Genomic DNA, 22,803 nt, shown 5'->3' with positions numbered 1-22,803 from the left:
AATCTAATAAAAAAAAATACACATACCAATTTAAACAAGCATGGAAATGCTCCTGCCTTCACGTCTGTCAATTTCTATTTTTGTGGAGTCTTCTGGCGTATCTGGAAAGACGAATTTAAAGATTTCTCGTTGAAAACGTCGTCCCTATCAATATCTTCCAAATCCGGTCATAAAAAATCATTAATCATATCTCGGTAAGGCTATCTATTCACGTAACTGTTGCACCAGCCTTATTTTCGAATAAGTTAGGTCCAATCAAACCACCAGCCCAAAAACCGTACCAAACAGTGACACGTTGAGGATGGAGAGGTTTTTCAAAAATCATTCTTGTATTTTCCGAGCCCCAAATAAGACAATTATGTTTGTTACCGAAGCCTTCAAGGTGAGAATGTGTCTCATCACTGAAGATCATTTTTCGATGAAAATCTGGACCATTTTGATGCATTTCAAGGACCCAAGATCGACCAAGAATCGATGAACCTAGGTTTTCTTCAACAATACGTGCTATAGCAGCAATATTTTCAGATGTTCTTGAGTGACGCACACGGTTTCAATTCTTCACATCATCAACTTGTCCCAATAGCTCAAATTTTTCCACCAGCTTCACTAAAGCTGGCCGAGAAGGAGTTTCACGATGAACCAAAATTGGAAACAGTGACTGCAAATTCCACCATTTTTGTAGTGAATTTTAACATTTTCAGTGCGTTATAAGGGGTGTTTTTTTTGGAGCTATAGAACTTTAAATTGCAATTAAACAACGATGGATTATTCGATTGACATGAATTATATTTATCCGCAAGATAATCTTGTGGCATTACATTTTAAATATGATTTCTGGCATATGATTGCCACGGCTGGCTCGGATGTAGTCCAATCTGGACGTCCAGTTTTCGATGACTTTTTCCAACATTTGTGGCCGTATATCGGCAATAACACGGCAAATGTTGTCTTCCAAATGGTCAAGGGTTTGTGGCTTATCCGCATAGACCCATGAATTTACATAGCCCCACAAAAAGAAGTCTAGCGGTGTTAAATCACAAGATCTTGGAGGCCAATTCACAGGTCTAAAACGTGAAATTAGGCGGTCACCAAACGTGTCTTTCAAAAAATCGATTGTGGCACGAGCTGTGTGACATGTTGCGCCGTCTTGTTGGAACCACAGCTCCTGAATTCATGGTTGTTCAATTCAGGTATGAAAAAGTTAGTAATCATGGCTCTATACCGATCACCATTGACTGTAACGTTCTGGCCATCATCGTTTTTGAAGAAGTACGGACCAATGATTCCACCAGCCCATAAAGCGCACCAGAGAGTCAGTTTTTCTGGTTGTAACGGTGTTTCGACATACACTTGAGGATTAGCTTCACTCCAAATGCGGCAGTTTTGTTTGTTGACAAAGCCATTCAACCAGAAGTGCGCTTCATCGCTAAACAAAATAAAATGGACGTAGTGCGCGATACGTATTCCGCACAGAACCATTATTTTCGAAATAAAATGGCACTATTTACAAGCATTGTTCAGGCGCGAGTCTATTAATGATGAATTGCCAAACCAAACTGAGAATAAATCACTTGACAGCTGTTAAATCGGTCTCCATTTTGAATAGTAATGCCAACTTAAAGTTATATACCTCGAAAAAAAACACCCGCTAGATGCCTGTATCGTTCCATCTTGAGTAATGGCTAAGATGCATAGAATACCTGGTGTGTTTACTGATTCGATTTTGTTTCATACTTTTTGAGAGACCCACCTGTTGCTTTGGTGGTCTGCTTCACCAGAGTGCTGTAAGGTGGCGCTCTTTAAAAATTTTCGAATTCCCGCATCTGCCTGGTGCCGTTTAAGAATGAAATACTGATTTTAGACACTGCAAACATTCACAATAAATTACAATTCAGTTCATATCGAATTTTCACTCAAATGAATGGAATATAATGACAGACCATAGAATATAAAATATTATTGTTCTATACTCAAAGTTCACGACAAGAGCGTAGAAATAGGGGGATACTGGGGGTAATTACACGGTGCTCCTAAATTGGAGATACAAATGAAAATGACAGATTTCCGGATCATTTTAAGAAAAAAAGTCCTATAACATGAGTCCCCAAACATTTTGTTTTGAGATGCATGTGTTGAAGTTCAAGTTATTTCATCGTATAACCTTCCTTTCACAAGATATTTAATATGAATTGGACATAGATATTCCAGTTTAAAGTTTTCACTATGTGATATGCTAATTTTGAATGCAAATCTACAGGGTGATATATTTTCTGGAATGATGCCTGCTTCCTTCTTCCAGAACTTCATTTTGGTGAATGGCTGTTAGTCTAGAAAAATGTAGAAAAAAAACTCTGGTCCATTACTACACTTTTTGGTTTGTTATAGTTTTGTCGTATCTGCTATCGATTTCGAGAAAAATCTCTAGTAATCCTCAGGAAAATCCAAATTATTATAAAGATCCAGCTAGTAAGCTCTAATGAATGCATTCATTATAAGTTTTGGTATTTATTTACCTAATCTGTAGCGAAGATTAATAAATATTTGATAAACTGTACGACACACTAGAAACAACCAGTATATTGAAAGCAAAGCCTTTGTGGGCTCATATTCATGAAACTTTTTTTTCTCAAAATTGTCCAAGTAATTTCTCATTTTCCTTCATAACTCTTATTTGAGAACAAGGTAAGAACAACCGAATTAGTAACAACAAAAATTATTTCGAGTAATTTGGTTCAAACTTCATTATCAAACTTCTTTTTCTAACATTACAGATATGAATAAGTTGTCAAAAATTTTTTTTTCGATTATCCCTCCCCAAGAAAAAAAAGATCTACGCCCTTGGTTCACAAGAGTCGAGAATTGAGAGAAATGTCAAATGTAAACGATGTATGCGCCATCTGAAAAGCCCGCGATCCCTCGAAATCAAGTAGGTATAAATCCGAAAAATCTCCCGTTTTGTCTGAAAGTTTTACAGGTATAAGTAGACACACCAGGTATTCTATGCATCTTAGTAATGGCTTAGTTTACTTTTTACTTGTCGGATGTTCAAAAGTCACAGCTGCCTAGATAGCGGGCTATTCAAAATCAAACCTCTTATTGGAAACCCCTTTATCTGCAGTGATTTCATCAGTAATATTCGTATTGGAAATCTCTCCTTCAAACCGGACGAATCTTCACTCCCACTGTAATGAATATGCAGATTCCGGCTCTAATCCAGTATTTATTTGTTGGTCAACAATCGGAAATCTCACGAGCAACAATGCAAATACGACAATGTGAGAAACCCGAAATGTAGCGATAGCACTAATCAAAGCTATAATTACATTTCAACAATCTGGTCCGTTTCGGTTCTCAGAGAACATAACCAGAGGCGCTGAGAGCACGAGAACGATTTGTAACGGAAAATTGTTATGAATTATATTACACGCCGTTCTTTTGTTAAGTAACTATTCCTTTGGTTTATTCATGTTATTACGTTTTGTCGGAGATTTGACGTAACGGAGATGTTTCTGATGGCCTAATCTGGGGATGCTGTGGAGCCATGTTTATTTTGAATTTGCTAATTTTGCACTAGTATGTGTAGTCAGAAATCAAAGACATACAGGGTGAGTCAATAGTGGTCGATCGGTCGATAACTCTTGTAAATTTTAGGCTAGGAGAATAATTAAATTTTGACGGAATCGACAGTACTTGCGCATAAGCTCAAATTATTGTTGACTCTACAGGCTGGTCTGAAAGTGGTAAAACACGATAAAACATGTTTTTCCGAATGAGAATGCACAATTTTCAGTCATACTCATTCTCTCCATGAAATTCCGATTACAAAATAGCTCACTTACCATTAGCCATTACCTATTTATCTTTTTAACTTAGATTTTTGTCGAAAAATGTTATGGATTAGATATCATATCTTGAAAACTGTTCAAGATAATTGTTAGATTTTTTTATTTAGTTCTCGAAAAGTTATCAAGTCTGCAAATTTATGTATCACTCTGCAGGTGGTCCGAAAGACACAGCAATTTTTGAAAAATGACGTTTAAAAAATGTCAATTACTTCATATATTCAAATCAATGTTTTTTGCCTGTCGGATACCTTAGTGATCTTTATTTTTTGTTGAGACATTTTGTGCTTGAAATGAATAGTTTCAAAAATGCTTGGCATTTCATGTTTTGTACTAGAGCTGACTGTATTATTTCCACGCATAAAATTTCAAAGGGATAAGATTACTCAGCTCTACTTAACCTACTAATGATATCAATTAAAGATGAGCCAAATCAAATAATTCATTAAACTATTCATTCGAGCAAAATGAAATGAAAATCACGTGAACAAACAAAAACATAGTCTGAATTCTCTCAGAAATGACCGCATATTTTCAGCTGAAAAAGTCTCATCAATATTTATTGCGCATATGATTTGCTCAGATATCTACGGTCTGCAAATTTTGTGCAAATCGCACCTTATTTCAATAATATTGAAATGATTGAAAAAGTTTGCAGACATCTGAGAAGATCATATAAGCGATAAATATTGATGGGATTTTTTCAGATGAAAAATGCAGTCATTTCGATCTCCTTAAGAGAATTCAGACTATGTTTCTGTTCGTTCACGTGATCTGCATATCATTTTATCAAAATGAATGTTTCTAAATATTTTGATGATTTCTTTGTTGGAAATATTCTGTATTTTTCTTCTCCAATTCTTGATTCAAGGATTTTCTGATTTGTGTCTGATGCATATCAATACAACAAATAATTCACTTAATTTTTTTTTAATATTAGCTGCATTAATGTTAATGTTAATATGATAAAATAATCTTCGATTCAATTGGCTATGTTTTTTTACCCAAGTACTCCTTTCAGGCATCTAATTTTGCAAAGAAATTCTCAAATACGGATATACTAAAGTGGAAATGTCAAGAACATGAAATGAGCTCTCATCAGAGAGCTACTTGGGCTTAAAAACCCTGCTACTTATATGGGCTCAAGTGGAGAATAATAGAGATATCTACTGCAATATTTCAATCTGCAATCTCCAAGCTATAAATTACTCACCTGTAAAAACTACGTGATTATACGCTTGCAGTTCGAACATAGTTGAGTTATCGAGGTTTTAATTGATGGTCCATTATACTATGTATTTGCATAAAAATTCGATTATTCTTTACTGTGCACCACGGTTTTGTCCGCTTTCAAGCGTGAATAATGAAGATATTGAGAAAAAACATAGATCTCCATCTACTGCATTCGAGCAATATTGATGCAATTTTGATAGAAGTGGAATTAGACTTCAGACATTTGTCTGTAGTTATCAGGGAATAAGAAATTCATGTACTTAAAGAAGAGTTGATGTTTTTTAGGGGGGACATCCCATTTATATAAAAGGTGTCCCGTCAAAAAAATATAGTCCAAACATTCAATATCTTTAAAACTGATGACATTTTTGAAAACCGATAATTAAATGCTTTTCAACAAATCTGCGACTAAAAAACTGCGTTGAGAAATATAGGTTGACCTAATAGGCCAATTTAAAATTTCCGGTCTACCATAGTAAAACACATTTTTTTTGCAAAATTCGATTTCATTATTCAACATAGTTGCCATCGAGGACGATCCAGCGATTATAGCGATCTCCCAACTTTTCGATACTAATTTTGTAGTACTATTTGTCTTTCAATTCAAAATAGGCCTCAGTTTCGGCGATTACTTCTCAATTGGCGCTAAATTTCTTTCCAGCGAGCATCATTTTGAAAGGAAAAGGAAAAAGTCGCTGGGGGCCAGATACGAATACGGTGGATACAGGAGCAATTCGAAACCCAATTCGAGCAATTTTGCCATTGTTTTCATTGATTTGTGACACGGCGCATTGTCTTGATGAAACAGCACACCTTTTTTTTCTTCAGATGGGGTGTTTTTTAACGATTTCATCCTTTAAACGATCCAATAACGCTATAAAATAATCGCTGTTGATGGTCTGGCCCTTTTGGAGATAATCAATGAAAAGCAAGGCGCAAGGTATAACACCTTGCACATCCCAGAATACTGATGCCATAACGTTGCCAGCTGACTTTTGTGTTTTCCTCGTTTTGGATTCGGTTCATCGTGTGCAGTCCACTCAGCTGACTATCGATTGGACTCCGGAATGAAATGATGGAGCTATGTGTCATCCATTGTCACATATCGAAGCAAAAATTCAGGTTTATTTCACTTAAACAGCTTCAAACACTGCTCAGAATCATTAACACGTTGTTGCTTTTGATCGATTGTGAGCTCGCGCGACACTCATTTTGCATACAGCATTCTCATGTACAAATATTCGTGAATGATATGATGTACACGTTCAGATGATATCTTCACAATGTCTGCTATCTCGATCAATTTCAATTTACGGTCATTCTAAATTATTTTGTGAACTTGTTCGATTTTTTCATTGGTGACAGCCTCTTTTGGGCGTCCACTGCGTTCGCCGTCTTCGGTGTTCATTTCACCACGTTTAAACTTAGCATACCAATCAATGATGGTTGATTTTCCTAGTGCAGATCACGGAAACTCTGCATCAAGCCAAGATTTTGCTTCAACTGTATTTTTCCGCTCAAAAAGCAATATATTATCAACACATGAAATTCTTTTGTTTCCATCTTTTTTCAAATAATAAAAGTAGCTACACTCACAACGCAATATCTCACAAAATAATGGTCAGACTACTGTCAAATTTTGACACTTATCGTTTGAAGGTTGGTACTAACTAAAAATCATATGGATTTAATACTAGCCATCTGTACATCAGACCGGGACTTTTGAATTGGCCTAATATATAAATAAACAACAAATCTTCTATATCTCCAAAACGGTAAAGGTTTGATTTGTTCTATTATGAGTATCATATAAACCATAAAAATTACTGAAATAAACCTTCTAGAATTTTTCGAATACCTCGAACAGAAACCAAAATATAGAGCGAATCAAGATATCTATGACCTGCTTTCTGATATATTATTATTTCGGAAAAAAAGATCGGGGGTCTGAATATTTTTTCAAAGCTTTCTAGTTCTCGAAATGCTTTCAGCGGAAGACTTCGCTAAGCCCTTATATAGATAAGCTCCTTATCGATAATCTATCCAGATGAGCTCTAGAATCCACTTCTTGCACGGGTATGGTCATAATGAAGGAAGTAACTGTGGGTACATTCTTAAGTAATCCATTTCATAACGATTCTTACATAGATGGAAGGCTTTCAAGCCCGCTCAAGGATATATTAATTTCGATTTAAATGATGGCTTCGATCATGATACAACAATTAAATCGAAATTAAATTTCAGAAATCGATATAGAATTCGCCATTGTATCTCATGCGAATTGAATTCAAATTTAGATTTCATCTTTAATATTCTATACAAATGTGATGGCATAACTAAATATTGGATTATTCGAAGATTATGAGGATTTAATAGAAGTTTATTGAGTGAATAATCGGTTTTATGCAAGAGATCGAATATAGATTACCTTCTCATTTAGTATTGTGCAACTCATATTGAATATTTGTGCTACACAATTCTCAGGCTGAAAAAGGTGTCTAAACTGATTTTTTTCGTGAATTGTAAATAATTAATCAATTAGAATGCAAGCTCAGAGGGTCTTTCAGAATGCACGCTTAGAGGTACTGTTTTGCCCTTTGATTCTCTATACTCATGTGAAGTTATGCGCTGTCTATATTCAGTTTTTATAGTGGATAATATGATAAGGTCGTCTGAAATATGTTCCGTGATTTTTGAATTGAATAAAACTGTTAAAAAAACAATTTTTTAGCATTTTGAAGCTTGCACAAACCCTTGACCATTTGAAAGACAACATTCGCCATGTTATTGCCGATATACGACCACAAATGTTGGAAAAAGTCATCGAAAATTGGACGTCCAGATTGGACTACATCCGTGCCAGCCGTGGCGGTCATATGCCAGAAATCATATTTAAAATGTAATGCCACAAGATTATCTTGCGGATAAATAAAATTCATGTCAATATAATAATCCATCGTTGTTTTATTGCAATTTAAAGTTCTATAGCTCTAAAAAAAACACCCTTTAGAATTACTGAAAAAACATCAAGAAAATTTTCGAGAATAAATCAAAGTAATGTAGAAAAGCTTCAAAATTCTCCTAAATTATTCCATTTTAGAGTCTAGCAAATTTATCAACAACATTAATAACTCTGGTCCTGCAATAAAATTTGGATTACCAAGATGAGAAATTCTTCAAAGGTTATGAGACTTTGACAATCGTAGTCAAGATGCAGAATATACAGTGTGTTCCTTAATTGGAGGTACAAAAGACATGGACCCGCAAACGCTTTTTCTTCGACATTCGACTTTGTAGTTCTTGTGAATTGTTAGAATTTTGTTGAGAACCAAACATATTCATATTTTCGACATCAGTTGTGACGCCGAAACGAAAGCCAAATATCTATAGAAGTATGGAATCCATCCATTCAGTCATATATGGAATATCCACGTATGAATCCCATACATCAGCTGCTTGTGCGGGTAGAGTCAAAGTTGGCAAGCCTGTCGTGTTTACCAACCTGTATTCCTCCCAGGAGATCAATCAGTGCAAACATGGCTTTATAGGGAAAATTATGAAAGACAGTCATGAACAGCCGGGAGAGTAGCAGGCCACCTACGATTGAAGTCGATATTTAAATATAGATATATATGAAACTGCCATAGAGAATTGCGTGATTAGATTGTTAGAAGACATGTAGATACAACTGGTGCGATAAGGAGAACTAATGGCTCGGTGTTGCCATTAATAATTGATATTCTAGCACGATTGTGTGTATTGCAAGGGCAGGACAATAACTCAAAACCCATTTGCCATCCTTCGCGGTTGAAATTTGATATCCAATATGAATTGATGGAGTTTATCTGTGACTTCATCTGAGAATCGAGGTTAAGAACTCGACTAGATCGAATTAAGAATTTATGTTACACATAAGGTATATGTTTTTCTTTTTTTATATCCAGAACAATAAGTAAGCAATCAGTTTTGAAAATTATTTCCCTACTTGGGAAAAAGAATAGTCAAAGACATCAGTTTTCCGATAATTTCTGTTTAGATGAATCAATGTTTGTTTGTTCTGCATATCAGTTTTCATTTTATTGTTGGTCATTTATTCTCATAATTCTTACGCAAAATTTATGAAAAACCTTCGGAAAAACCTACTTTTATTTGAAAAGTCCTATTTCGATAGAATATCGTCATAAATATTCTGACGTATAGGGTTCTTTTTTTCGAGGTATATAACTTTAAGTTGGCATTACTGTTCGAAATGGCGACCGATTCAACAGCTGTCAAGTGATTCATTCTCAGTTTGGTTTGGCAATTCATCATGAATGGACTCACCTGAACAACGCTTGCATATAGTGTCATTTCATTTCGAAAATAATGGTTCTGTGCGGAATACGTATCGTGAACTACGTCCATTTTATTTTGTTTAGCGATGAAGCGCACTTCTGATTGAATGGCTTCGTCAACAAACAAAACTGCCGCATTTGGAGCGAAGCTAATCCTCAAGTGTATGTCGAAACACCGTTACATCCAGAAAAACTGAGTGTTTGGTGCGCTTTATGGGCTGGTGGAATCATGGGTCCGTACTTCTTCAAAAACGATGATGGCCAGAACGTTACAGTCAATGGTGATCGGTATAGAGCCATGATTACTAACTTTTTCATTCCTGAATTGAACAACATTGATGTCCAGGAGCTGTGGTTCCAACAAAACGGCACAACGTGCCATAATCGATTTATTGAAAGACACGTTTGTTGACCGCCTAATTTCACGTTTTGGACCTGTGAATTTGCCTCCAAGATCTTATGATTTAACACCTCTAGACTACTTTCTGTGGGACTATGTAAAGTCATTGGTCTATGCGGATAAGCCACAAATTTTTGACCATTTGGAAAACAACATTCGCCGTGTCATTGCCGATATACGATTATCGAAAATTCGACGTTCAGATTGGACTACATCCGAGCCAGCCGTGGCGGTCATATGCCAGAATTCATATTTAAAATGTAATGCCACAAGATTATCTTACGGATAAATAAAATTCACGTCAATCGAATAATCCATCGTTGTTTTATTGCAATTTAAAGTTCTATAGCTCTAAAAAAAACACCCTTTATAAAGTAATGATCAAGTAGATATTAAATCGAAGTATGTAATCAACGAAAAACGAATGGAATGATTTCATAGATAATAAAAGTATAATCGAAAATAGTCATTTATTTGAAAAATTCTCGATTTATTATTTTTATTTCAGAAAATAATTATATGTATATACCTCGTAATTGAAGCACATTTCCAACAATGTACTATATGGATTCGATTTTAAAATACTTTTTTTTTCGATTATGGATCCCTGTTCTTCTATTTAATATGATTGGAGCGATCTCAGATAAGATAATTAAGATTGTCCTTGTCGATAATAATATAATTCCAAAAAAAGCTAAAGGGAATCGAAAGTGTTATTCCTGTAATAAATTTCTGCCAGCCAGCAAACGGATTCAGGAACATCACCATCAAAGTTGTTATGGTAATGACTTATCTCCCATGTTTGCAGCAGTTGCAATATATTTACACAAGAACATGACCTCATTGTTCTATTTATTTCGCTTGTGCTGTATCATAAGTTCAGATGGTGCACAGGTGAAAGTTCCAATTTTTTTCTGCCTCGCATCTTGCTCTCCAGATCTTGTGGTCATCATCGAATTTGATACGGTTAAGGTATTGTGCATTCAATGCAAAACAGATGTGTCTGGTTTTGCAAGGATCCTTGGATTCTCCATGCCGAACGCATGAGAGGGTGATGAATATAGTTCGTGATGAGACTGAGTTACATCTTATGTATTTCAACCTCGAGTCTCGAGTCGAGAATTGTGGCTTTTCTGAAATGGGGCAACACTCCGTGTTCTTTTATGTAGATGTTTGCTCCTTTTAGATTTCGTGCGGAGAGCTGCTTCCGTGTTTTTAATGCGAGGTGATTCACCTAGCTATTTCGTTAGTTATTAGAGTATTATTTATTATACAAAAGACAAATGTGTGTTCGCGATTCGAAAGAATTGGAACACTTTGATTTCTATTTATGTATTTATCGAAGCAATAAAGAACTATGTTCGTTGACCTTGAATTATCTTCAATTAATAACAAATAGACTGGTAATAGCCCCTATAAAGAATCAATTAGTGTTCAATGTTAGACTATCTCTGAAACATTCTTATGATCCTAATATTCAAGAGTAAAGGGGATTTTGATGGTACATATGAATATAAATATGTGTAATTACTATAAGTTGGACGAACATTTAAAGCAAGAATCGAAAAGATATCAGCCAAATTCTGATTACTAAAGATTTTCCGAAATTTATTCAGGAGGAATGATACTCTTTTTAATGCACCAAGTTAATATTTTGAAATTTTGGAAGATATGGTACTTGGGGGATTTTCAATATTTTCATGTTTTTGTTGAATTCCTGCAATTACTCAGTGGCGTATAGTGTTTTAGTCGTCCCTAAAGTCAATGTCATTGAGGATAAGGGCTATTTGGAGCCATTTCCTGACTTTCCTCAAAAAGAGCAAGATCGAACCGTTTTCGATAAAAATGACTCAAATGCTATTGAGAGATCAATATTTGACTCACTAAAATCAACAATTTTTATTCAATCTCCCTTTTTGCAACATATGAAATAATATTTATTTTTCTCGAAAAAGGTTCTAGCGGCTTTTATGAAAGGTATCCCCTTTTTTTGTGGAGGAAAGTCGGAATAATCAGGAAATGGCACAAAATATCCCCTATCATTGGTGTAGAGGTTAGGGGCGACTGAAGAGACAATACCCACGAAAACTACACAACTAAGAGAAACTTAACAAAATCATGAAAATATAAGAAATTCTCTGATACAATATCCTCCCAAATTCAAATGCTTAGTGATGTTTATCCCAACTCGTTCAGAATTTATTAAAATATATGGAAAAAAATTTCTAAAAGTTCAACACCCTGTACCTCCGAAGTGATTCAAGATAGATTTGACTATCACTCCATAATATGAAATTGTGACTTGGAATATTGAATTAAACTGTATATCGGGTGTCCCAAGGTGAGTGGCCTATTAGATTATTATGGAAACTATTGGTGGTAAAGATTTCAAATTTTGTGGATAGATATTTGGCCATGTAAGGTACATTTTTAAAATAATTTCACATTTCCAGTGTTGCCGGATGTACGACAATTTGGCAACAACTTTGTTATTTTAAATGGGACATCAGGTATTTCTATTTTTTTTATGATACTCCATAAAATATTGAATCTATTCACTCTTACTTTTCCATCCCTATCTTCAACGGTTTTTGAGTTATTAATTATTTTTCGAAATTTTAGATCAAATTGGCGTATTACAAAAATGACTCTAGTTCGCTCAATATTTGAGATTTAAGTCAGAAATTTTTCAAGTCGCTAGATATTGATCTGATCTGTGTCACTGCTTTTGAATTATGGTTGTCAATAATACAGGACGGACCAAAAAAAATCATCATTTGCCAAGTTACAAAATTGTAAAAAAGTTTATTTTTTCAAATTAGACACCTAGTATATTTTTCAATTTTTGGAATCAATACAACACACTCTACAATTTTTCTATTCACGTCCCTATACCTATCTCAACTGGAGTCCGAGTTATATGCGTTATATGCGTTATATGTGTATATCTTTCTTGAGCCATTATTTATAGAAAAACCTCGGAACAAAACACCTGTTAGGCAATAATTGTTTATTTTGACACTTATGGATTGAACTGATTCGTTGATATATCCATCTATGAACGACATAAAGAAAATAACAATACAAAAGAAATTAACGCTTATTGAATCAATGTGAAATCTAATAAACGCATATAACTCGGAATCCAGTTGAGATAGGCATAGGGACGTGAATAGAAAAATTGTAGAGTGTGTTGTACTGATTCTAAAAATTGAAAAATATACTAGGTGTCTAATTTGAAAAAATAGACTTTTTTACAATTTTGTAACTTGGCAAATGATGATTTTTTTTGGTCCGTCCTGTATTATTGACAACCATAATTCAAAAGCAGTGACACAGATCAGATCAATATCTAGCGACTTGCAAAATTTCTGACTTGAATCTCGAATATTGAGCGAACTAGAGTCATTTTTGTAATACGCCAATTTGATCTAAAATTTCGAAAAATAATTAATAACTCAAAAACCGTTAAAGATAGGGATGGAAAAGTAAGAGTGAATAGATTTAATATTTTATGGAGTATCATAAAAAAAATAGAAATACCGGATGTCCTATTCAAAATAACAAAGTTGTTGCCAAATTGTCGTACATCCGGCAACACTGGAAATGTGAAATTATTTTAAAAATGTACCTTACATGGTCAAATATCTGTCTACAAAATTTGAAATCTTTACCATCAATAGTTCCCATAATAATCTAATGGGCCACTCACCTTGGGACACCCGATATACGCTCTATTAGTGTGACGTCACACACCACCATTTTTGGTTCTTCTGTCAGTGTTCGGAATCCAAACAAATAAATTGTCATTCAAATTAGTATGGTGTCGTTGAAGGAATTGGCTTATTTTCATAAATAAGAGTATTTGGGGAACGATTTCAGAATTACCTTATTGATAGACAAAATGAACGAGGTTAATACCAGTAAGTTTGAATCCTGTATCATTCCCCAGATTTTGTATAGAGCCGTGTTTATTAGTTGAACTTCAAGTTCGAACTTAGTGGCATCAATCTCGTGCCTTCTGTCTATCAATTAATAGTAAAATCGTTCCTCAAATAATCTCATTTATCAAATAAGCCAATTTTTTCAACGAAAACGTACAAATTTGAACGACAATGTGTTTGTTTGGATTCCGAACACTGACAGGAGAACCAAAATGGCGGTGTGTGACGTCATCACTAATAGAGCGTATTGTCCTTATGTAGATTCCAGCGTCGGAATCTACTTGCAAGTAGGCGCCAAATACAAATCAGCAGAATTAGCTGCCGCACCCTCTATAATAATTACCTACCATTACTATTACTAAACGAAGTTCCTCGCGAATTCTCCAAACGTGTCTTCAGCACATATTTCTCAACATGCTACCAGCAAACGCCTTCGAGAGGCACCTAACAATCTTCCTAACGTAATTCTGCATCTACGGCATCGTGGTACAAGGTGTGCTGAAAAAAGTAGAGATATTGTATAATCAATCAAATGATCATCATTGAGTCGGCATTCATTAAGAGACATTGATCGCGTTACAATTTTCTCTGTAAGCTGAACGGTTTCAGAGAATTGATTGGAGTGAAGCAAGTGTCTTAATAGAACTATTAATGGTGACTATTGGGTAATTCTTGAAATATTGCATTGACTGGAGATTGAAGCTTCCTACGATTTACATTGGCAATGGAAAGTGTTTTCCAATAAGAAGTTTCGTTTTGATAGATTGGTTCGCGAGATATAGGGTGTTTTTTTTTAGGTATATAACTTTAAGCTGGCTTTACTGTTCAAGATGGCGACCGATTCCACAGCTGTCAAGTGATTTATCCTCAGTTTGGTTTGGCAATTCATTATGAATAGACTCACGCCTGAACAACGCTTGCAAATAGTGCAATTTTATTTCGAAAATAATGGTTTTGTGCGGAATACGTATCGCGCACTACGTCCATTTTATTTTGTTTAGCGATGAAAAGCACTTCTGGTTGAATGGCTACGTCAACAAACAAAACTGCCGCATTTGGAGTGAAGCTAATCCTCAAGTGTATGTCGAAACACCGTTACATCCAGAAAAACTGACTGTTTGGTGCGCTTTATGGGCTGGTGGAATCATTAGTCCGTACTTCTTAAAAAACGATGATGGCCAGAACGTTACAGTCAATGGTGATCGGTATAGAGCCATGATTACTAACTTTTTCATTCCTGAATTGAACAACCATGATGTCCAGGAGCTGTGGTTCCAACAAGACGGCGCAACATGTCACACAGCTCGTGCCACAATCGATTTATTGAAAGACACGTTCGGTGACCGCCTAATTTCACGTTTTGGACCTGTGAATTAGCCTCCAAGATCTTGTGGTTTAACACCACTAGACTACTTTCTGTGGGGCTATGTAAAGTCATTGGTTTATGCGGATAAGCCACAAACCCTTGACCATTTGGAAGACAACATTCGCCGTGTTATTGCCGATATACGGCCACAAATGTTGGAAAAAGTAATCGAAAATTGGACGTCCAGATTGGACTACATCCGAGCCAGCCGTGGCGGTCATATGCCAGAAATCATATTTAAAATGTTATGCCACAAGATTATCTTGCGGATAAATAAAATTCATGTCAATCGAATAATCCATCGTGGTTTTATTGCAATTTAAAGTTCTATAGCTCTATAAAAACACCCTTTATAAATCAAGTAAATTTTTTTCTCGTTATAATACATAGTGAAGAGAATATAGGAATGATACCATATTTTCCATAATCCAGTAGTTCAAAACACCCATAGACCAACTTGAACATTTTATAGATCATCGCAATAAGAATTCCCATTTCCAACAAATCGTTCTGCACAAAAAAGGCGCCGAAAACAGACCATTCCTCCTAATGAATTGCTCGCATATTATCGAAAATAAGAATTTTAATTTTATGGAGACACCCGGAGCAGACCACTAATTACGCAGATGCCTTATTAGCAGTCTCTATATGGGCGATCGGCGCATCAGTTCTCGAACAGAGATGTCCTTAGGGGTATTCTAGTTTCGGAATGATTGATGGACTATATCAATGAATCTAAACTGACCCGAATAGGCTTAAACTGTGGAGGATTGCAACATCCGATGTTTGTTTTAGAAGAACACACATCTGGTAATTGGATGATTTATTCGAACGCTTGGCTCTCCGATGATCTGCTGTCGATGGATTTTGGAATCAATCACTTTCACCTCTACGCGAGATTTGGAAGGTCTCGATAGCTATCAGTCACTTGAGGTAGCGGTATGTTGCTTATATCGTTCGTTACTAGAGCAGTGAGCTCGGGAAAAAATGAGAGAAGCTTTTGAGCTCCCGTTCATATGATTTAGTCATCACATCTCGGTGGATTAGCATCACTGATTTATTTTCAGTTTCTAGACCAAACCCTTGTAAATCCTTGGGGAAATGGGAAAAATCTTAGCTCGATTTCAGCCAAGTTCCCGTTCAAGGTTATCCGCTACAGCAGTTGCTGCTGCAACAACGACAACAGCAATGAAAACAAGAGCAGTAGCCACAATTCCATCAGCCTTTTGAGGTCTCGAAAAGCCAATAATCACTGGGGACGAGATCTGGAGAATATGCTGGCTGGTCAAGCAGTTCGAACAGCATTTCGTTCAATTTGACCATTGTTTTCATCCATTTGTGACAAGAAGTATTGTCTTGGTGAAAGATAATTTTTTTCTTGCATTTGAGAACCTTTTTTCTTCATTCCTGCAATCAATTGTTACAAAACATTATGAATTAGGTGTACAACTTTACTTCCGTCGTTTTGCAATAGATGGCTGTAGCGGTAAGTGGTAGTCGAAATAAATAGATCGTAGATGGCATACAATAAGCTTAGGTATTTGTAAACATAACGTCATCGAAATATAAGTCGATTTGTGTCTGCCTCATAAAGTTGTCAGTTGTCATATCAGCTTACGAGCCAAATTCTCGTCATTTGCGGGAAATTTTAATATTCTGCTTTTATATTAAGGTATTTGCGCCTGAGGCTCATCAAATGCTCTCAAATACCTTTGGTGAGGCCGTTATTAGAGAAAGAACGTGTCGAGGGTGGTTTCGACGCTTGGAGATTTTGACATCGAAGATGCAGAATTGGAGGCATTACTTGATCAAGACTCGTGTCAAACGCAACAATAATTGGTAAAATCATTGGGAGTGAAGCAACAAGCCATGTCAAAATACCTGAAAGTCATGGAAATGACTCAGAAACACAAATTGGGTGCCGTACGAGTTGAAGTCGAGATATGTTGAACGGCGTTTGTTTGCTTGTGAACAGCAGTCTGCAAGGCAAAGACGGAAGGGATTTCTGAATTGCATTGTGACTGGAGACGAAAAATGGATTCATTACGATAATTCCAAGCGCAGAAAATCATGGGGATATCCCGGTCATGCTTCCACGTCTATGGCCAATCCGAATATTCACGGTTTCAAAGTCATGCTCAGTATTTGGTGTGACCAGTTCAGCGTAGTGTATTATGAGTTGTTGAAACCGACTGAAACAATCACAGGCGATCGTTATCGAACGCAATTAATGCGTGTGAGACCATTTCTGACTCAATATTCAAATATAACATAGAGCGATCTGTTCGAGGAATGACCACTCAACAATGGATATGAAACTTTGTGTATTTCGTGATGTTATGCAGTTATTTATAATATGTATATCATTTTTCCGAAATTTGCTTTCTTGATTTTTTGCTAATTGGATCAATTTCAACCGAAACTTTGGGAAAAAGATGGTTACCGATCTTGAATTTTGAATCGCAACATCTGAAAGCATTTTACATACCCAATTAAAATTCTCTCATATGAATCAAAGTGAAACGAAGCTTAATTCAATGACGCCATTAACACGTCATTAGAATTGTATTTATACCATATCCAGTAGCAGAGATTTCAATGAACTTTAGACAGAAATAGCCATAGTTATCGTGTAACTACTCGTTCGCCATTTGGTTTGTTAATGATCGCGATGGAAAAGTAATAGGTTTTTCGCTTGGAACTGGATTAATTAATTTCGCGAAAAAGATGAATGAATACGCACCTACGTCCTCGATATGGGCTACAGAGAGAGAGAGGTGGTTGTCCTCCTTATGTTCTGATCGCACCCATAACTTTTAGATTTCGTCCAAGTCTCATCATGTTTTGTAGGTCAACTTAAAAAGAATAAGTTCGATTAATTTACTTCTACGTATGATAGGTACCTATACTCAGTCACGCTAAAATGCAACACCAAGAAGACATTGGAATTTTTTGACCAAACTTGGCAGGAATGTTTACATAGTTAGTTGAAGGTTGTAATTGATTAAAATTTCATTTAAAATAATCTATTAGGTGTAGTAAAAAGAATGATATTTCCAATAGACGGCTTTAGTTATCTGTATCTCGCATTGTATTCCACTAAATGTCGTTAGAAAGATGAGATTTCGTACTACGAAAACTTTTGGAACAGTTTTGTGATCAGTTGACTCAGTTTAGTTTGAGCGCGCGTCAAAGGTGGACACTAGCAAAGAGAAAATACTCTATATTTCACAGTTTTTTATGATCAAGGCGAAAATTCAAGCCAGGAGGCTGAAAATGGAAAAAGTGTTTATGGTCTCAATACTGTAACTGTCAATTTTGGTTTCGTCGACATATTCTCGAATACACCATGGTGTATTATGACTATTGATCATGATCAATAGTCAATCAATGGTTTTGAATCTAAGGTCGTCTTGTAAGCCTTAGTAGTTTACCGTTGAATTAGATCTTTTGGCTTGCAGTTCTATCGAGCACATCCTGTGCTTAGGTTATCCTGAAAATTTCAAGTGTGTAGGTTTTTCAGACGGACAGAATTAAATGTGAACAATGATTAGTCATAGAAATTAGGAAGCGCACTATTCAAGAAACGAGTTCACAAAAACGTAATAGTTCAAATAATTCCTGTACGAAATCAACTACAGCAACAAAATCGAAAGTATATACATTCTAATTTTCTCCTATATTTTGGCACAAATGCAATAAACTTTGAGTGCTTCCTTGCAAAATAATCGATTTATCCTCTCCATTTCATATCTCGATGAGATTAATCGTCAAGGTAAAGGTAAAAATGATTGCAAGTGCAAAATGCATCGACAACTTTTCGACATATCGAAAGTAATAAGAGTAGTAATAAATATCGGATATTTGGCGAAATAACTATCAAGAAGCGTGAAGAATCCCATGATGGTTTTACTCAATTGTAAATTATATTATACTGTCAGAGCGAGATTGCTGATAGCAGATTGAGAACATACGGTGGGTGTTCGATTACGATCACTCCGTTTATTATTACATTGACTGGACTATCTGCTTTTTCTAAGCATCGAATCGAAAATGAAACGACAGGCTTCAGGTGAAGTTTTTTGTGCTTTCATAGTGAGAAATTGAGTATAATGTCAAGGAGGGTGACTTGATATTATCAAAAGAAAAATTGATGATTTTCTACAGGCTGCCATATCTTCTGGAAGCAAGATTCGGACTTGAAACCTCAGTATGTACTAGATCACAGCTCGATCTTTAAAAAACGTTTCATTTGAGTGGTTTGTGACGAATATTTAAGGAAATATAACGATTTTGTTACTTTTACTGATCCCAAATTTCGAAGTCGAAATTCTCTTAAACATTCATCTACCTAATGAAACTCAGAACATCACAATATACAAAATATTTAAGAAGAGAATATTCTCGATATTGATGGATATATAACCCTATTGCCTACAAGATTTTTTAGTAGTTAACTAGAAAATATACTACTTTTTGGACACTATTTCATTTCATGTTGTAAAATTGAGGCGATTCTGAAATAAAGAGTATTTATTATTATTATTATGTGGAAGCTAGCAATGGCTCACCCGGTATAATTGTCATGGAAAAAAGTTTCTTGATCGTTCCCATAAATATGAAAAGTATGTAACGGGTGTTTTTTTTTTCGAGGTATATAACTTTGAGTTGGCATTACTGTTCAAGATGGCGACCGATTTAACAGCTGTCAAGTGATTTATTCTCTGTTTGGTTTGGCAATTCATCATGAATAGACTCAAGCCTGAAAAACGCTTGTAAATAGTGCAATTTTATTTCGAAAATAATGGTTCTGTGAATAATACGCGCACTATGTGCATTTTATTTCGTTTAGCGATGAAGCGCACTTCTGGTTGAATGGCTACGTCAACAAACAAAACTGCCTCATTTGGAGTGAAACTAATCCTCAAGAGTATGTCGAAACACCGTCACATTCAGAAAAACTGACTGTTTGGTGCTCTTTATGGGCTGGTGGAATCATTGGTCCGTACTTTTTCAAAAACGATGATGGCCAGAACGTTACAGTCAATAGTGATCGGTATAGAGCCATGATTACAAATTTTTTCATTCCTGAATTGAACAACCATTATGTCCAGGAGCTGTGGTTCCAACAAGACGGCGCAACATGTCACACAGCTCGTGCCACAATCGATTCATTAAAAGACACGTTTGGTGACCGCCTAATTTCACGTTTTGGACCTGTGAATTGGCAATGAAGATCTTGTGATTTAACACCGCTAGACTACTTTCTGTGAGGCTATGTAAAGTCATTGGTCTATGCGGATAAGCCACAAACCCTTGACCATTTGGAAGACAACATTCGCCGTGTAATTGCCGATATACGGCCACAAATGTTGGAAGAAGTCATCGAAAATTGGACGTCCAGATTGGACTACATCCGAGCCAGCCGTGGCGGTCTTATGCCAGAAATCATATTTGAAATGTAATGCCACAAGATTAACTTGCGGATAAATGAAATACATATCAATCGAATAATCCATCGTTGTTTTATTGCAATTTGAAGTTTTATAGCTCTAAAAAAAACACCCTTTATATTGTAATTGGCATGTCAGCCAAGAGTTGTTAAAGTTGCAAGAGATGCTTGTAAACGAAGTCGCTGACTGAGACATTCCACGGTAGGTCAGAGTTTGTTGAATGAAAGTGGTCAGATCAGTACCTAACACCGCTTTGTCATCGTGATAAGCTCGGTAAGTTCCTTATTATACGTCTTGGATGTTGAATAACTAGTCACTTACTGAAAACCAATTTCGTGTGAATTGTATTTTATCATATCTGGCGATCCTTTAATGAGCATTTTGAACGGTTATATAAACTAATGTCTGCAGTTAGCACAGGAGGAGTTGAATGAAAATAGATCGATTAAGGTACTAGAGCATCGAGATGGGTAGATCATGATGGAGAATTCGCGGATGCTGGTGGATTTATAGACCGAGAAGAAGAGATACAATCCATATGTAGATGGTAATTGCTTTGTGGTATCTTCGAGACCACACATAGGGATGTTTGGTCAAGTAATCAAGCAAAGTTCAGTCAGATAATCAGATTGAGAAATTTACAATTGGTAACAATAGTTTCAACAGCCTTATCTAGCTCATATAGTATTGTAAAGGGTGTTTTTTTTAGAGCTATAGAACTTTAAATTGCAATAAAACAACGATGGATTATTTGATTGACATGAATTTTATTTATCCGCAAGATAATCTTGTGTCATTACATTTTAAATATGATTTCTGGCATATGACCGCCACGGCTGGCTCGGATGTAGTCCAATCTAGACGTCCAATTTTCGATTACGTTTTCCAACATTTGTGGCCGTATAGCGTCAATAACACGGCGAATGTTGTCTTCCAAATGGTCAAGGGTTTTTTGGCTTATCCGCATAGACCAATGACTTTACATAGCCTCACAGAAAGTAGTCTAGCGGTGTTAAATCACAAGATCTTCATTGCCAATTCACAGGTCCAAAACGTGAAATTAGGCGGTCACCAAACGTGTCTTTTAATGAATCGATTGTGGCACGAGCTGTGTGACATGTTGCGCCGTCTTGTTGGAACCACAGCTCCTGGACATAATGGTTGTTCAATTCAGGAATGAAAAAGTTAGTAAGTACGGACCAATGGTTCCACCAGCCCATAAAGCGCACCAAACAGTCAGTTTTTCTGGATGTAACGGTGTTTCGACATACACTTGAGGATTAGCTTCACTCCAAATGCGGCAGTTTTGTTTGTTGACGTAGCCATTCAACCAGAAGTGCGCTTCATCGCTAAACAAAATAAAATGGACGTAGTGCGCGATACGTATTCCGCACAGAATCATTATTTTCGAAATAAAATTGCACTATTCGCAAGCGTTGTTCAGGCGTGAGTCTATTCATGATGCATTGCCAAACCAACCTGAAAATATAACTTGACACCTGTTAAATCGGTCGTCATCTTGAACAGTAATGCCAACTTAGAGTTATATACCTCGAAAAAAACACCCGTTAGTTATGAATTTCATTCAGTTTGTTCAAACCTCACAACGTAGAGGACTTATAAACCTTCTTAAGAAATTTGCAGTATTTCTTCTTTAAAAGCTCACTGAACCCATATTACTTGACTTTCAGATCCTTCGCTCCCCACAACTTTTGCATGAAGTGAACAAACAAATCACACCTGTACAGTGATGCTCCCCTTATTGGGCAACGTTAAAAAAGTTCAAGGTACGAAGACATGTCGGATGATAGATAAGAAACAGTAGACAAGCCTGAAGTCGTTGGTAAATGTGAAGAATGTCTTTTTTTTCAAGGCCACACGACTTACAATGTTGTGTTCCAAGTTCCAACCTAATATACATTTGGAGTTGTCAATAGATCTGCATGAATTGTTCTCTGAAATATCTGTTAGGCGTCAAAATAGTCGAGTTGTGATGGTATGCGAGGAACTGAAGCTGGTTTCACTCCAGAGACTTATTACTTTTATCAGATTTTACTTCGTATCAAGTGTGAAGGAGTATCATCAACTAAAGGGTGTTTTTTTTCGAGGTATATAACTTTGAATTGGCATTACTGTTCAAGATGACTACCGATTTAACAGCTGTTAAGTGATTTATTCTCAGTTTGGTTTGGCAATTCATCATGAATAGACTCAAGCCTGAACAACGCTTG

At 36.0% G+C, this 22,803-nt stretch overlaps 1 long non-coding RNA gene across 1 annotated transcript in view; it reads right to left on the bottom strand.

Moving 5' to 3' along the window:
* The window catches only part of LOC123672029, a 47,615-nt gene that overhangs the window by 20,409 nt on the left and 4,403 nt on the right, over positions 1-22,803 (bottom strand). Inside the window, exons 2-3 of the long non-coding RNA XR_006746216.1 lie at positions 17,863-17,974; positions 14,101-14,251 (exon numbers count right to left, since the gene is read on the bottom strand). This is a non-coding gene — a long non-coding RNA (uncharacterized LOC123672029). The remainder of the gene's footprint in view (positions 1-14,100; positions 14,252-17,862; positions 17,975-22,803) is intronic.

This window comes from Harmonia axyridis, chromosome 2 (genome assembly GCF_914767665.1).
Source record: "Harmonia axyridis chromosome 2, icHarAxyr1.1, whole genome shotgun sequence".
NCBI lineage: Eukaryota > Metazoa > Arthropoda > Insecta > Coleoptera > Coccinellidae > Harmonia > Harmonia axyridis.
The sequence above is the reverse complement of the archived record's forward strand: the minus strand, read 5'-3'. Positions and strand labels throughout refer to the sequence as shown.